The sequence below is a fragment of the Rhinopithecus roxellana genome, chromosome 10 (genome assembly GCF_007565055.1).
Source record: "Rhinopithecus roxellana isolate Shanxi Qingling chromosome 10, ASM756505v1, whole genome shotgun sequence".
NCBI lineage: Eukaryota > Metazoa > Chordata > Mammalia > Primates > Cercopithecidae > Rhinopithecus > Rhinopithecus roxellana.
Window position 1 is genome coordinate 20,749,277 of NC_044558.1, and position 16,474 is coordinate 20,765,750.

Here is a 16,474-nt window from a genome sequence, read left to right on the forward strand (position 1 = left end):
TTTTTTTGACAGAATCTAGCTCTGTTGCCCAGGCTGGAGTGCAGTGGCACCATCTTGGCTCACGGCACCCTCTGCCTCCCGGGTTCAAGTGACTCTCCTGTCTCTGCTTCCCGGGTTCAAGTGACTCTCCTGTCTCTGCTTCCCGAGTAGCTGGGACTACAAGTGCACCAACATGCCCAGCTAATTTTTGTATCTTTAGTAGAGACGGGGTTTCGCCATGTTGGCCAGGCTGGTCTTGAATGCCTGACCTCAGGTGATCCTCCTAAAGTGCTGGGATTACAGGCGTGAGCCACCACACCTGACCTAATTTTTTTTTTTTTTAAATCTTCCAAGCAGCTTTTTGAAGTATCTTTTGCTATCTCACTCTACCTCTTTGTCATTGTGTTAAACACTTTTTTATTCCCTTGTCAGTATTCAAGTCTCAGTAGAAAGAGGCTGTAAGCCTGTCACCTTGAATTGATGGTCACTGAGAGCTTTTCAGAATTCACGTATCATCCTTTCCACCACCGATTTGTGGAGAAAGTAGAGGAGCAGACATAGGGTTTGAGTGCAAGGGGACTCCATGTGTTCTGTTAAGTTCTCCTGATTATGGAATCATTAGTTGAACTGACAACATTTATACTATTTTTACAGTGTTTTTAAATGGATTGAAATTTATTGGTTACCAAATTTTGCCACTTAATGCAACAGACATTTGATGCTTCCTCTGTGGTAAATACAATGTGTAGTTGATGGTGCATGGGTGCAGTTTTAGAATTTTCTTTGAACTTACGTTGAGGCATTCTTTGGGGAAGTTGTTTATTTTAAAAGCATTTGACGCTTGGTGTGGTAGCGCATGCCTGTAATCCCAGCACTTTGGGAGGTGGGAGGCCGAGGTGGGCAGGTCACCTGAGGTCAGGAGTTTCAAGACCAGCCTGGCCATGGTGAAACCTTGTCTCTACTAAAAATACAAAATTTAGCTGGGTGTAGTGGCACATGCCTGCAGCCCCAGCTACTCAGAAGACTGAGGCAGGAGAATCGCTTGAACCTGGGAGGCAAAGGTTTCAGTGAGCTGAGATCGTGCCATTGCACTCTAGTCTGGGTGACAAGAGCAAAAAACTCTGTCTCAAAAATAATAGGCTGGGCGCTTTGGCTCATACCTGTAATCCCGGCACTTGGGGAGGCCGAGACTGGCGGATAACCTGAGGTCAGTTCGAGACCAGGCTGACCAATATGATGAAACCCCATCTCTACTAAAAATACAAAAATTAGCCGGCCCTGGTAATTAGAATTAGTCAGGCGTGGTGGCATGCGCCTGTAATCCCAGCTACCCAGGAGGCTGAGACAGGAGAATCGCTTGAACCCAGGAGGTAGAGGTTTTAGTGAGCCGAAATCTTGCCATTGCACTCCAACCTGGGCAGAAAGGGCAAAACTCCATCTCAAAAAATAATAATAATAAACATAATAAAATTGAAGCATATTGTCTATTAACTAATAACTTATTTAAATATTGCTATTGTTCATTATATTGAGAGAAACTAATAATGATCTTATAGTCAAAGAACTGAAAATTTGCTTATTTGGAATAAATCAAAGCTGAGTATGAAAATTCAGTCCTGACAATAGACCACTAATGACTTTATTGTCCAGAAATTAACACATTGGTCTTGTGACAGTGAATACATTTTCCTTCCTTTTGGAGGAAGGGGATGTAAGCCTTTAGCAGCTATAAATGCATTTCCAACTTATGTTTATGATGAGTTTATTGGGACATATACCCCATCATAAGTTGAGGAGCATCTGTACATGTCATATCATGATGGACCCAACAGACAATGTTGAATGGAGCTAGCCAGGAAAAAGTAGGGCGTTATTCCATTCAAAATTCTTTATGTAGAAAAGCAAAAATAGTCCATGGCAATAGAAGTCAGAATACTACTTACCTTTAGGGAGGAGTATGAGAGATTCTTGCAAGGTGATAGAAATGTTTCGTGTCTTGGCCAGGCGTGGTGGCTTTTGCCTGTATTCCCAGCTCCTGGGAGGCCAAGGCAGGAGGATCACATAAGCCCAGGAATACAAAACCAGGCTGGTCAACATAGTGAGACCCTATTTCTTTTCCTTTTTTTTTTTTTTTTTGGAGGAAAAATACAGGTGTGGTGACGCATGCCTGTAGTCCCAGCTACTCGGGAGACAACCCTATCTTTAAAAAAAAAAAAATATTTATCCAAACTGAAGCAAAGAGGAAAAGGCTAAAAGGAACCGCAACAAAGCCTCAGTAACCTGTGTGTGAGATAGTATCTAGCAGTCTTTTTTTTTTTTTTTTTTTTTTTTTTTTGAGATGAAGTTTTCACTCTTGTCACCCAGGCTGGGCGTGATCTTGGCTCACGGCAACTTCCGCCTCCCAGGTTCAAGCGATTCTCCTGCCTCAGCCTTCCGAGTAACTGGGATTGCAGGCATGCGCCTCCACTCCCGGCGAATTTTGTATTTTTAGTAGAGATGGGGTTTGTCCATGTTGGTCAGGCTGGTCTCGAACTCCTGATCTGCCCACCTTGGCCTCCCAAAGTGCTAGGATTACCAGGCGTGAGCCACTGCGCCCGGCCAATATCTAGCAGTCTTTCATAGATGCAATGGTAATACCAGGGGAGGAGAGAGAGTGCAGGGGGAAAAAAATTTCTTAAGAAATGGCTGAAAATTTACTAAGTTCGTAAAAACGATATAAGCCCAAGTATAGGACGTTCAAGTGACCCCATAACAAAGTCAAACAAGGCAACTTTAGTGAAGCTATTCAAACAATGAAAGACAACTTAGCAACTGGAGAAAACTATACACATGACATGGGTAAACAGCAATTAGTTACTACTAATTAGTGCAAGTCAGAGAGTAATGAAACATCTTTAAAGTGATGAAAGAAATACCAGTGTAGATACCCAGCAAAAATATCCTTCAAAATAAAGGTATCTTCAGGTAAAACTACAAATGGAAAAGAATACTAGATTTAAAACTGGAATTACACAAAGGAATGAAGAGTGCCAGAAATGGTAAATTCATGGCTAAAGACTTAATTGTTTTTATTTCTTTAAAAGGTAGTTTACTGTTCAATACAAAATTGTAATCTTGTATTGTGGGATATGAAATGTAAAGTACATGTCAATAAAGACAATATTGTTATCAAGTTCTTGTATGTAGATTAATATTATTTGAAGATAGACTGTGATAGGTTAAAGATGCATATTGTAAACCCTAAGGTAGCCATTAATAACAAAACAGGTAAAGCTAGTAAACCAATGGAGTACATAAAATGTAATACTAAGAAGAAGACTCAATCCAAAATAAAATGGGGAAAGAGGAAAAAACACTGGAGGGATGGGAAAAGTAGAAAATAAGTAATAAGATGGTAGTCTTAAATCCAACTATAGATGCTCCTTGATTTACATTGGGTTTATCCAGATGTTACACCATCATAAGTCAAGGGGTATATTCAACTTGTGTTGCTTTAGCAGCATCATAAAATCAAAAAATGGTAAATCGAACTATCTTCTTTTTTTTCTGAGGCGGAATCTTGCTCTGTTGCCAGGCTAGAGTGCAGTGGCACAATCTTGGCTCACTGCAGCCTCCCCATCCCGGGTTCTAGCGATTCTGCCTCATCCTCCCAAGTAGGTGGGACTACAGGCATGCACCACTACGCGCAGCTAATTTTTTGTATTTTAGTAGAGATGGGGTTTCACCATGTTGGCCAGGATGGTCTCGATCTCCTGACCTCGTGATCAGTCCGCCTCAGACTCCCAAAGAGGTGGGATTACAGGCGTGAGCCACCGCACCCTGCCTCAAACTATCTTAAATTAGGGACTGTCTATATATCATTGTATTAGAAGTGATTTCAGAAAGTTTATGAATTTGTATTGGGCCACATGAAGCCGTGGGCTGCGGGTTGGACAACTTTGGTCTAAATTAAAAGGTGGAGATTGTCAGATTGGATTTTTTAAAGTAAGATCCAACTATATGCTGTCTACAAGAAACATTTAAAATACAGAGTTACAGGTTTAAAATGAATGAAAGAGTACACCATGAAAAAACTATAATAAATCCAGAATGGTTACATTAATACCAAAGTAGACTTTAAGAAAAGGATTATTACTGTAGATTTTTAGAAAGACACTCAGGCCAGGCATGGTGGCTCACGCATGTAATCCCAGCACTTTGGGAGGCCGAGGTGGGCAGATTACGAGGTCGGGAGATCGAGACCATCCTGACTAAACACGGTGAAACCCCGTCTCTACTAAAAATACAAAAAAATTAGCCGGATGTGGTGGTGAGCGCCTGTAGTCCCAGCTACTTGGGAGGCTGAGGCAGGAGAATAGCGTGAACCCGGGAGGTGGAGCTTGCAGTGAGTTGAGAGCGCACCACTGCCCTCCAGCCTGGATGACAGAGCGAGATTCTGTCTCAAAAATTAAAATAAAAATGAAAAGACATTCATAAAGGGTCAGTTTATTAAAAAGACAAAATCCTAAATGTGTGTGCACCCAGTAACAAAACTTCCAAATACATGAAGCAAAACGTGACAGAATCAAAAGGAGAAATAGACAAATACCAAGTCTAGTTGGAGATTTCGACACACTTCTTTCAGTAACTGTTATAACAAAAATTCAGCAAGTTTATAAAAGACATTAACAATACCTTCAACTAATTTGACGTAATTGACATTTATAGAATGCTACATCCAGTGACAGCAGAATACACATTCTTCTCAAAGGCACATGGAGCATTCATAAAGATATAATTTTTGTTGGGTAATATGTCTCAATGAAGTCTCAAAAAAATTGAAACAAACTATACTTTCTCATCAGGATAGAATTAAAAGTCAACAAAAAGATACCTGGAAAATCCTCAAATATTTGGAAGTTAAATACCATAATTAAATCCATGGGCCAAAGAAATCACAAGGAAATGTATTTTGAACCAAATGATAATGCAAATAATAATGCAAATTTAATATAATTACATGTATCTGCATACACAGAAAATATTTGCATTATATAGATCTGACAACTTGTATTCAGAATATATAAAGAAAACCTAAACAATTGGCCAGGCATGGTGGCTCACGCCTGTAATCCTACCACTCTGGGAGGCCGAGGCGAGTGGATCACGAGGTCAGGAGTGTCAGACTAGCCTCGCCAATATGGTGAAACCATCTCTACTAAAAATACAAAAGTTAGCCGAGCATGGTGGCGCGCGCCTATAGTCCCAGCTACTTGGGAGGCTGAGGCAGAAGAATCACTTGAACCCGGGAGGCAGAGGTTGTAGTGGGCCGAGATTGCACCACTGCACTCCAGCCTGGGTGACAGAGCAAGACTCCATCTCGAAAAAAAAAAAAAAAAAGTCGAAAGAATTGCAAGTTTCAGCAGATATTTAACAAAATATAGGAATGGCTAATAACCACTGGTGCAACATTATTAGTATTTAGAGGAATGCAAATTAAAATTACGATGAGCTACGTACCCATTGGAATGGCTGAAATTGAAAAGCTTGACAACAAAATATTGATGAGGATGTGGAGAAGCTGGAACTCATACATTGCTGGTGGGAGTGGCCGGGTGCGGTGGCTCAAGCCTGTAATCCCAGCACTTTGGGAGGCTGAGACGGGCGGATCACTAGCTCAGGAGATCGAGACCATCCTGGCTAACATGGTGAAACCCCGTCTCTACTAAAAAATACAAAAAACTAGCCGGGCGAGGTGGCGGGCGCCTGTAGTCCCAGCTACTCGGGAGGCGGAGGCAAGAGAATGGCATGAACCCGGGAGGCGGAGCTTGCAGTGAGCTGAGATCCGGCCACTGCATTCCAGCCTGGGCGACAGAGCGAGACTCCGTCTCAAAAAAAAAACCTTGCTGGTGGGAGTGTAAAACATTTGAAAAACAGTTTGGCAATTTTTGCATATTGTTAAGCATACACTTACCATAAGATGCAGTAATTCCACTCCTAAGCATTTTCTGAAGAGAAGTGGAAACGTGTCTACAGATCTTTTATTCGTAATAGCAAAAAAAAAAAAAAAAAAAAAAAAAAAAAAAACTAGAAACAATCCAAATATCTAGCACAATAGTTAAATTCTAGTATATGCATTCAGCCAGATTTAAAAAAGAAGTATTGATACACACAACAACATATGTGAATCTCAAAAATGCTGAGAAAAAGAAGCAAGGTGTTGCCGGGCACAGTGGCTCACACCTGTAATCCCAACACTTTGGGAGTCCGAGGCGGGCCGATCACCTGAGGTCAGGGGTTTGAGACCAGCCTGGCCAACATGGTGAAACCCCGTCTCTACTAAAAATACAAAAATTAGCTGGGCATGGTGGTGTGTGTGCCTCTAATTCCATCTACTTGGGGGACTGAGGCAGGAGAATCCCTTGAACTCTTGAGGCTGAGATTGCAGTGAGCCAAGATCACGCTACTGCACTCCAGCCTGGGTGACAGAGCAAGACTTTCGTCTCAGAAAAAAAGAATAAAAAGGGGCTGGGCACAGTGGTTCACGCCTGTAACCCCAGAACTTTTGAAGGCTGAGGCAGGAGGATTGCCTGAATCCAAGAGTTCAAGACCAGCCTGGTCAACATAGCGAAACCTTATTTCTATTTAAAATATATATACTTTTTAAATGTATGAAGTTATATATATATATATATATATAATTTTTTGAGACAGAGTCTCACTCTGTTGCCCAGGCTTGAGTGCAGTGGCCGGATCTCGGCTCACTGCAACCTCTGCTTCCCAGGTTCAAGTGATTCTCTTGCCTCAGCCTCCCGAGTAGCTGGGATTACAGGCTAATGCCACCACGCCCAGCTAATTTTTGTATTTTTTAGGAGAGATGGGGTTTTGCCATGTTGGCCAGGCTGGTCTTGAACTCCTGATCTCAGGTGATCCACCCTCTTATATGTGTGTGTGTGTGTGTGTGTGTGTGTGTATGTATATGTGTATATATATATAGAGAGAGAGGGAATCAAGAGAAGTGGAAACGTGTGTGTGTGTGTATATATATATATATATATTTTTTTTTTAAGTATAAAAGGAGAGGCGACGTCCATTAGTTCACTTGACAGTGACGCCTCCCCAATGTTGTAGGAAGTAATTTTGCATGGGGGTATTTGGTTATTGTATAGCAATCGATAACACATATACAGAACACATAACAAAGACAGGATGCATGTTTTAGTTTGTATTGCCACCATTGAAAGTCTAGCAGCTTGAAACAACGCCTACTTAATATCTCAGAAGTTCTGGCTCTGCGTGGCCCCTCTAGGTTCCTCGCTTAGGGCCTGGTAGGACCAAAATCAATGATCCAGCAGAGCTGCATTGTTTACTAGCGGCTCTGGGGAAGAATTCCCATACAAACTCATTCAGGATGTTGGCAGAATTCAATTCCTCCTTGGGGTTTCCACCTGGTCCCCTCTGTCTCCAAGCCAGCAAAGGAGGATTGAGTCTTCATGCTTTGAATCTCTCTGACTTTCTCTTCTGTCTCCTTCTTCTGCTTTTAAGGGTTCATGTGATTATACTAGGCCTATCTGGGTAACTCAGAATCCTTTCCTGATTTTAACAATCACATCTATGATATAAAGTCCTTTTGTCATATAATGTAAAGCATTCACAGGATTAACACCAGCGGCTGAAGGTCATGGGAGTAGAAATTCTGCCTACTACACATGTTCCTGGAAACATTAATCAGAATTGACCATATGCTGAGCCATAAAGCAAGATCCCAAGGTTTCAAAAGAGTGCAGTAATTCATAATATGTTCTCTCAGTACAGTGGAACTGAGCTAGAAATCAATAAAGAACGATATTGATAAAATCCCCAACAGCTTGGAAATTAAGCACTGCACTTTCAAAGAACTCGTGATTCAAATAAACAATTGCAAAAGAAATTAGAAAATATTTTGTTCTGAATGATAATAAAGATACATGGGGTGTAATCAGTGATTAGAGTGAACATTATGTAGTAAAATTTGGAAAGCTTTCCATTTGAGATCAAGGATAAGACAAGGATATCCACCATCACCAGTTTTATTCAAGATTGTATTGGAATTGATAAAATAACAATGAGGCAGAAAAACATAGTCATGAGTCGCTTAACAATGGGGATTCTGAGAAATGAATCATTGTCCAAACACTGTAGAGTGTATTACACAAACTTAGATGGTACAGCCTACTACGCACTTAGCTGATATGTAGCCTATTGCTCCAAGGCTGCAAACTTGTACAGCATGTTATGGTACTGAATACTATAAGCAAATGTAACACAGTGGTAAGTATATGTGTATCATATTTAAACAGAAAAAGCATAGTAAAAATACTGTATGAAAGATTAAAAAAAAAAAAAAAGGTACACCTATGTAGGGCAGTTACCATGAATGGAGCTTGCAGGACTGGAAGTTGGTCTGAGTGAGTCAGTGAGTGAATGGTGAGTGGATGTGAAGGCCTAGGACAGTTCTGTATGCTACTGTAGACTTTATAAACACTGTGCACTAAGGCCACATTCAATTTATTTTTAAATTTTAAATTTTTAAAATTTTTTAAATTTTCTTTCTTCAATAGTAAATTAACCTTAGCTTACCAAAACTTTTTTTTTTTGAGACTCACAATCTTGGCTCACTGCAACCTCCACTTCCTGGGTTCAAGTGATTCTCCTACCTCAAAGCCTCCTGAGTAGCTGGGACTACAGGCATGCGCCACCACACCCAGCTAATTTTTGTATTTTTCTTTTCTTTTTTTTTTTTGAGACAGAGTCTCGCTCTGTCTCCCAGGCAGGAGTGCAGTGGCGCGATCTCCACTCACTGCAAGCTCCGCCTCCCGGGTTCACGCCATTCTCCTGCCTCAGCCTCCCATGTAGCTGGGACTACAGGCGCCCACCACCTCACCCAGCTAATTTTTTTTGTATTTTTAGTAGAGACGGGGTTTCACCGTGTTAGCCAGGGTGGTCTCGATCTCCTGACCTCGTGATTCGCCCGTCTTGGACTCCCAAAGTGCTGGGATTACAAGCGTGAGACACCGTGCCCGGCCTAATTTTTGTATTTTTCATAGAGACGGGGTTTCACCATTTTGGCCAGGCTGGTCTTGAACTCCTGACTTCAGGTGATCCGCCTGCCCCATCCTCCCAAAGTGCTGGGATTACAGGTGTGAGCCACTGCCCCCGGCCAACTTACCAAAACTGTTCTACTTCATAAATGTTTATTTTTTTAAACTTTTTTAATTTTTTGTGGTAACACTTAAAACACAAATACATTGTACAACTGTACAGAAATATTTTCTTTGTATCTTTATCGTATAAGCTTTGTTTCCTTTTCTTTTTAAAATCATGGTATGGGTTTGCCTTTCCTGTTATAAGCTTTTTTCACTTTTTAAACTTCTTTGTTGAAAATGAATACGTGAACACACACATTATCCTAGGCCTACACAAGGTCAACATCAATATCACTGTCTTTCACCTGCACATCTTGTCCCACTGGAAGGTCTTCAGGAGTCATAACACACATGGAGCTGTCATTTCCTGTGATAACAATGCCTTCTTCTGGATACCTCTTGAAGGACCCGTCTGAGAATGTTTTACAATTATCTTCTTTTTTTTTTTTTTTTTTTTTTTTTTTGAGACGGAGTCTTGCTCTGTCGCCAGGCTAGTGCAGTGGTGCGATCTCGGCTCACTGCAACCTCTGCCTCCCGGGTTCAAGCAGTTCTCCTGCCTCAGCGTCCCGAATAGTGGGACTACAGGCACGCACCACCATGCCCAGCTAATTTCTGTATTTTTAGCAGAGACAGAGTTTCGCCATGTTGGCCAGGATGGTCTCTATCTCTTGACTTTGTGATCCGCCCACCTCTGCCTCCCAAAGTGCTGGGATTACAGGCGTGAGCCACTACACCTGGCCTTAATTTTCTTTTAATAAGTAGAAGGAATATACTCTAATGATAAAAATTACAGTAAACACATAAACCAGTAACAGTCATTTATTATCAAATATTAAGTACTGTACATGATTTTGCTATACTCTTATATGACTGACCACACAGTAAGTTTGTCTACACCAGCATCGCCAGAAATATGTGAGTACTGAATTATGCTACAACATTATGATGGCTACAGTATCGCTAGGCAATAAGTATTTTTCAGCCTCTTTATAATCTTATGGGACCACTGTTGTACATGCGGTTCATCATTGACCAAAACATCGTTAAGCAGTACATAACTATAAAAAGAAAGCCTGGAAAGAACGCCTCCTGGGTTCATGTCATTACTCACAGATGACATAATCGTAATGCAAAAAAGCTGAAAGAATCTATAGAAGAACTATTATAATTAATAGGTTTAATTAGAAAGGTCTCTAAATATAAGATTATTACACTAAAACCAGTTGTGTTGCTGTGTCAACAAGAAACAAATAGAAAATGAAATTTTGAAAAGTATCACTTATAATAACACCAAAATGTATCAAAAAACATTAAATCTAACGATGTCAAAGACCTTTGCACTAGAAACTACAAACCATTAAGAAAAAAGTAAAATCAAAATAAATACCACATTTATAGATTGGAAGAGTTAATGTTGTAAAGATCTTATTTCTTCCCAAATTGATCTACAAATCCAATGTAATCCCAGTCAAAATTCCAGCAGATTTTTGGTGTGGAAATTAACACAACATTTTGACTTAGTTGATTCTAAAATTTAGATGGCAATGCAAGGACCAAAGAATAGCTAAGGCAAACCTAAAGAACAAACCTGTAAAATGACACTGACTGCTTGATAGCATGCCCTATTATAAAGCTGTGGCAATTTAGACACTGTGGCTTTGTTCCAACAATAGACAAAGGGGCCAGTGGAACACAACAAAGAATCCACAGACAGGCCGAAGGGTCACCTGACAGATGACAAAGTCAACACTGCACAGCAGTGGAGAAAGTCTGGTCTTTTTTGGGATGGGTCAATTGACTATCCCTGTGGAAAAACATTAAACTTGATCCCTACCTCACAATCATTTAAAAGTTACTTTTATTATTTATTTATTTATTTCTTGTTGAGATGGACTCTCGCTCTGTCAACCAAGTTGGAGTGCAATGGCATAATCTCGGCTCACTGCAACATCCGCCTCCTGGGTTCAAGTGATTCTCCTGCCTCAGCCTCCCGAGTAGCTGCAAATACAGGCGCCTGCCACCACAACCAGCTAAGTTTTGTGTTTTTAGTAGATACAAGGTTTCACCAGTTAGTCAAGCTGGTCTTGAACTCCTGACCTCAGGTGATCCCCAACCTTGGTCTCCTGAAGTACTGGGATTACAGGCGTGAGCCACCATGCCTGGCCTAAAAGTTACTTTTAAAAAAAGTTAGTTTCAGAAGTATTATCCTTAAAATTGGAAAGGTAAAGCAATAAATATTTTAGAAGAGAGCATAGGAGAAGAATATTTTCATAAATTTTGAGTAGGTAAAACTTTCTTAAATGTTTTTGAAAAGCAGTAATCATAATTAAAATAATTCATACATGGGACTATAGTAAAATTTAAAAACTTCTGTTCACTAGAAGACATCACTGAAAGAGTGGAAAGGCAAACCAAAGAGTGGAAGAAAATATTTGCTATACATGGGTCTGATAAAGCAGTCATATCAAAAATATATAAAGAACTTCTACAAACTGATCTAAAAAAAAAAAAAACTAATATAAAAGTCATCCAAAACTGAGGGATTTCACAAAACTGGATGCCTAAATGTTTGATAAATATTCAAAACATATAAAGAACTTCTACCAATAGGCTGGGCATAATGGCTCCTGCCTGTAATCCTAGTACTTTGAGAGGCAGAGGCAGGAGTATCACTTGAGCCCAGAAGTTTGAGACCAGCCTGGGCAACATACTGAGACCCCATCTGTATTTAAAAAAAAAAAAAAAAAAAAAAATTCCAACAAATAAATGAAGACACAATCTTTTGTCAAAAATGGGCAAAAGTCTTTAACAAGCAGTTCACACATAGCTAATAAACATTCAAAAGTGTATGGCATGACTGGTAAATAAACCACAGAGAGATATCGTTACACACCCATCAGCCTGCTAAAATTAAATCATGCAATAGCAAAAGAGTATGGGCGCGGTGGCTCACGCCTGTAATCCCAGCACTTCGGAAGGCCGAAGAGGGTGGATCACGAGGTCAGGAGATTGAGAACATCCTGGCTAACACGGTGAAACCCTGTCTCTACTAAAAATACAAAAAAAAAAATTATCTGGTCATGGTGGCGGGCGCCTGTTGTCCCAGCTACTGGGGAGGCTGAGGCAGGAGAATGGCGTGAACCCGGGAGGCGGAGCTTGCAGTGAGCCGAGGTCGCGCCACTGGACTTCAGCCTGGGCGACAGAGCGAGACTCCGTCTCAAAAAAAAAAATAATGATGATGCCTAGTCATATAGCCGCAACAAGGTATTCCAGTCGTTGAGTTTAAATGATTTTACAAAAAGGGTACACTAGATGTCGCTGTGAAACTCACTGTAGTTTGTAATATTTCTACTATAGGAGAGCTCTGTCAAGTAGTCTGTCATTTGTCATTAAAATGTGAGTTGCTGGCTGGACGAGGTGGCTCGCGCCTGTAATCCCAGCACTTTAGGAGGCTGAGGTGGTCGAATCACTTGAGCTCCGGAGTTCGAGATCAGCCTGGGCAACAGCGTGAAACCATGTCCCAAAAGAAAAAGTAAAAAAAAGTGTGGGCCGGGTGCAGTGGCTCACACCTGTTATCCCAGCACTTTGGGAGGCTGAGGCGGGTGGGATTGCCTGAGGTCAGGAGTTCGAGACTAGCCTGGCCAACATGGTAACTCCTCATCTCTACCAAAAGTACAAAAATTAGCTGGGCGTCGTGGCGAGCGCCTGTAATCTCAGCTACTTAGGAGGCTGAATGAAGCAGGAGAATCGCTTGAATCCAGGAGGCGGAGGTTGCAGTGAGCTGAGATTGCAGTGGGCTGAGATTGCACCATTGCACTCCAGCCTGGGCAACAGCAGCGAAACACCATCTCAAAAAAAAAAAAAAGAAAAGAAAAGAAAAGAAAATGTGAATTGCTGTTAGTTTTGGTCTTCTTTTATTATTATTATTATTTTTTTTTATTTTTTATTTTGAGACAGAATCTCGCTCTGTCGCCCAGGCTAGACTGCAGTGGCGCGATCTCGGCTTTCTGTAACCTCTGCCACCCAGGTTCAAGCGATTCTCCTGCTTCAGCCTCCAGAGTAACTGGGATTACAGGCGTGAGCCATTGCGCCTGGCAGACAAAATATTTAAAAATTAGCCAGGTGGCCGGGCGCGGTGGCTCACGCCTGTAATCCCAGCACTTTGGGGGACCGAGGCGGGTGGATCACAAGGTCAGGATATCGAGACCATCTTGGCTAACACGGTGAAACCCCGTCTCTACTAAAAATACAAAAAAAATTAGCCGGGCATTGTGGCGGGCGCCTGTAGTCCCAGCCACTCGGGAGGCTCAGGGAGGAGAATGGCGTGAACCCAGGAGGCGGAGCTTGCAGCGAGCCAAGATCGTGCCACTGCACTCCAGCCTGGGCGACAGAGCTAGACTCCGTCTCAAAAAAAAAAAATTAGCCAGGTGTAGTGGCATGTGCCTGTAGTCCCAGCTACTCGGGAGACTGAGGCAGGAGGACGGCTTGAGGCCGGGAGGTCAGGGCTGCAGTGAGCTGTGATTATACTACTGCACTCCAGACTGGGTGACAGAGTGAGACCCTGCCTCAAAACCAGAAAAAGAAAAAAGAAACAATGAAAAGTTTCCCTTTCACCTCTGACCCCCACTCTCCACTTCCCCACCCCATAGGCAATCAATGTTATTAGTTTTTGTGTGTGTATCTTTCCAGAGATACCACATGCACACACACACACACACACACACACAAATTTTACTTTTCTCTTTCATAGGTGGTATACTGTACCTACTATTTAATACCTTAAATTTTTCAGTTAACAGTGTTTGGAGACCTTTTGACGTCAGTACAAAAGGTTTCATTTTATTTATTTATATTTATTTGCAGTTCCATAGTGTTCCATGTGTGGCTGTATCATAATTTATTTAACCCTATTGATCGATTACTATATTGTTTCCAATCTGTTGTAGTTATAAGTAATGCTACAATGAATCATCTTGTACCCATATCATTTTGCACATGTGCTGTAATTGTAAGAATAGTTCCCCGAAGTTAAATAAATGGGCCAATTAGCATATGAGTTTTTTCTTTTAAGAGATAGGGTCTTGGTCAGGTGTCGTGGCTCACATCTGTAATCCCAGCACTTTGGGAGGCCGAGGCGGGTGGATCGCTAGAGCCCAAGAGTTTGAGACCAGCCTGAGAAAAACAGCAAAACCCCTTCGCTATAAAAAAAAAAAACAAAAATTAGCCGGGCATAGTTGCATGCACCTGTGCTCCCAGCTACTTGGGAGACTGAGGTGGGAGGATCACTTCAGCCCAGGAGGCAGAGGCTGCAGTGAACCATAATGACACCACTGCACTTCAACCTGGGTGACAGAGTGACACTCTATCTCAGAAAGAGAGGGAAAGAGAGAGAGAGATGAAGTCTCACTACGTTGCCCAGGTGATCTTCCCACCTCAGCCCCTGGAGTAGCTGGAACCGCAAGAAAACACCACCGTGGCTGGCTTGTGATTTTTGATAGACAGATGTTGTCTGCATAGTATGTCTTGACAGCCAGGATGCTCTTGCTGTCACTTTCTCTGCCCTCTCCACTTATAGGGGTGCGTGCGCGTGTGTGTTGTTGTTATAAACAAAAGCATCTATAACCATGTAAAGTTGTTGATGTAGTTTGGCTGTGTCCCCACCCAAATCTCTTCTCGAATTGTAGCTCCCACCATTCCCACCTGTCGTGGGAGGGACCTGGTGGGAAGTAACTGAATCCTGGGGGTGAGTCTTTCCCATGCTGTTCTTGTAATAGTGAGTTAGTCTCATGAGATCTAATAGTTTTATAAGGGGGAGTTTCCTTGCACAAGTTCTCCTTTGTCTGCCACCACTTGAGACATACCTTTCTCCTTCCACCATGACTGTGAGGCCTCCCCAGCCATGTGGAACTGTGAGTCCATTAAACATATTTTTCTTTATAAATTATCCAGCCTCAGGTATGTCTTTATCAGCATCGTGAAAACAGATTAATAGCTGTTTAATCCTAAATGGGACTGGAGCCAGCTGTATTTTTTTACCTTATGAGGTTTTTAAATTCTGGTTCTTCTCATTTTTATCTGTTATCTATCCCTCCTTTTAGCTGCCAACTGACTCGGTATCTAATAACCTCTCCTTTGATCCCTATTAATTTTTATCTTCTAAACTTTCAGTGGTTTAAAATGCTGATCTCCAAGCTTACTAGGTTTCAGTCAAGAAAAGATCAAACTATACTCACTAACATTATGATTTGTTTCTCAAAACTAGAGATCAGAATTCTACTTTTGTTTCAAATTTGTCATCTGAGTTATTCAGTCTTTTTTTTTTTTTTTTTTTTTTTTTTTTTTTTTTTGAGAGGGAGTCTCGCTCTGTCACCCCAGCTGGAGTGCAGTGGCATGATCTCAACTCGCTGCAACCTCCCCCTCCCAGGTTCAAGTGATTCTCCTGCCTCAGCTTCCCGAGTAGCTGGGATTACAGGTGCCTACCACAACACCCAACTAATTTTTGTATTTTAGTAGAGACAGGGTTTCACCATGTTGGTCAAGCTGGTCTCAACCTCCTGTCTCAACTTTGGGAGGCTGAGGCTCATACCTCAGCCTCCCAAAGTGCTGGGATTACAGGCATGAGCCACCGTGCCTGGCCTATTCATACATATACGGTCTTTGTATGTGTCTTCTTCCCAGTGAGGCTTTAATGTTGTTTTGTTAATTAACCATATAAATCTTGATGTAAGAGGACTTTAACAAAGCTGAACATAAAGAATTGAGTTTATGTATGCATTAAATCTATCAAGTGAGCATTCAAATGTTCTCTCTATAGTATGTTATTTCAGGGTCTAAATGTGTTGCTATAACATATTGCTTTGAGACAGAACTCCTATATTGCTGTGTTGGTTAAGCTATTGTTTCTCAGCTTCAAACCCACTCCTCTATAGTTTCTGACAGTTGGGCTGAGACAATGCCAAAGACTATTATAGGCTCACCAACAGGGGGTACTAAAGGAGATTGGACAGCAGGAGGAAGATGGGACTTGGCTGCTGCTCCTGTCCCAGCCCTTCACATCTTCCTCCCTTCACTCTGGCAGCAACAGTTGGTTTGTGCTTTTGTTTTTTGTTTCTTTCTTAGATGGAGTCTAGCTCTGTTGCCCAGGCTGGAGTGCAGTGGTGCGATGTTGGCTTGCTGCAACCTCTGCCTCCCAGGTTCAAGTGATTCTCTTGCCTCAGCCTCCCGAGTAGCTGGGAGTACAGGTGCCCACCACCATGCCCAGCCAATTTTTGTATTTTTAGTAGAGATGGGGTTTCACTGTGTTGGCCAGGCTGGTCTCGAACTTCTGACCT